The sequence below is a fragment of the Myotis brandtii genome, unplaced genomic scaffold (genome assembly GCF_000412655.1).
Source record: "Myotis brandtii unplaced genomic scaffold, ASM41265v1 scaffold111, whole genome shotgun sequence".
NCBI lineage: Eukaryota > Metazoa > Chordata > Mammalia > Chiroptera > Vespertilionidae > Myotis > Myotis brandtii.
Genome location: NW_005353789.1, coordinates 246,361 through 247,854, shown reverse-complemented (window position 1 = coordinate 247,854; position 1,494 = coordinate 246,361).

Below are 1,494 nucleotides of genomic sequence, written 5' to 3'. Positions count from 1 at the left end.
TTTTTAAAAAATGGATTGTGTCAAAAGAAATATGTATATGAAAACTTTTTAAGTTGAGTAGAATTAAATTGAAAATAAGAATCTTAGTGGATCAATATCTTGGGTCATTAAATCTTGAATGTTCCCTCAGAGAATTCTTAGGAAGTAGGTACACAGACTTTGGGCCTGTGAACATATTCCAGCATCTGGAAGACTTGATTCAGTTAAAATTTGTTGATCCCGTGGTTTGTATCAGGTACTATGCTGGACTACATGGGGTATAAATTAGATCCTGTTCATGCTCTCATTGGGTTTATAATCTTTAGGGAGACAGACATACCAGGATTGGGAGTCAGTGGAGTGAACATTAGACAAGGTGAGCACAGATGCCACCTGAGCTTATAAAAGACTCAAAAAGGGTAGGGATAGGTTGTCAAAGATAGTTTCCTGGAGGAAGTTATTGTAGGCTTTTACTTAAACACTTAATATTTCTTTCTGGCACCACTAATTTTCTTTGAAACAACATTATCCACTCTTTTTAGATCTGGAGGAGCTCTAGTCTCCTATGATTCCTTTTTGTCTCACGCTATTTAATTCCCAGCACATCCTCTTCTTCGTGCTAGTTTTAAAAGAGAATGTTCACAAGATATGCATATGCCTGGGTCCTCAGGGCAGGTTGTTACAGTTCTTCAAAGCCCCCTTGAGAAGGTATGGTTTTGGATCTTTAGTCATCTCAATTCCTCTCTCCTGATCGATGCTTATTTAATTTAATTTAAAAAACAGGTATTAATTAACTGTCTGGTCATGTTCTAGTTTTTTTTTTAAAATAAAAAATTTATTTATAACTAGTGACTTCTAAGGAACCAAACTTTCTTTTCCTCTGAACTCCAGATATCATAAACCTCAATTGAGCAGAACAAGAATACCTTAAAAAGAGATTTATGTAGTAGTTGCCTTACTTATATCATTGATGAAGTTTAGCTCTTTTCTTTTTATTATTCAGTTTGAAACCTTTTGCAAATTTTGATATTTTGAAAGTGAGGTAGATCCCAGAACATCATTACAAATATTTTGCTTAGTTACCTTACCAATCTTAACAATTCAAATCATGAGATGAAAAAGGAATACGGGACTAGATTAGTACCTATGCTGTAATGAACAGTCAATTTATGTTTCTAGGATGAACAAAGTATTTGAAGATACTCTTTCCTTGAATACTGAATTATTATTAAACATTTTATAAAATCAGAGTTTCAGAATAGAAGTTCTAAAAGTCTAAAGGAAAACACCTCACATTCAATGATTCACATTTTTAGAAGGTATTAAATATATTGGATATTTTTGGAAGTAAAGACCAAAAATAATGGTAGAGCATAAGTCATAGAGTAACCAAATTCACATGGATGTGGTTAGCTCTTGCAAGAAAATGTTGAACATGACCCAAGTCTAAGAGATAAAATTAAGCACTATGTAAAGGTTTTGGGTGGGATGTGGGGGAAGGGCAGGATCCTAAAA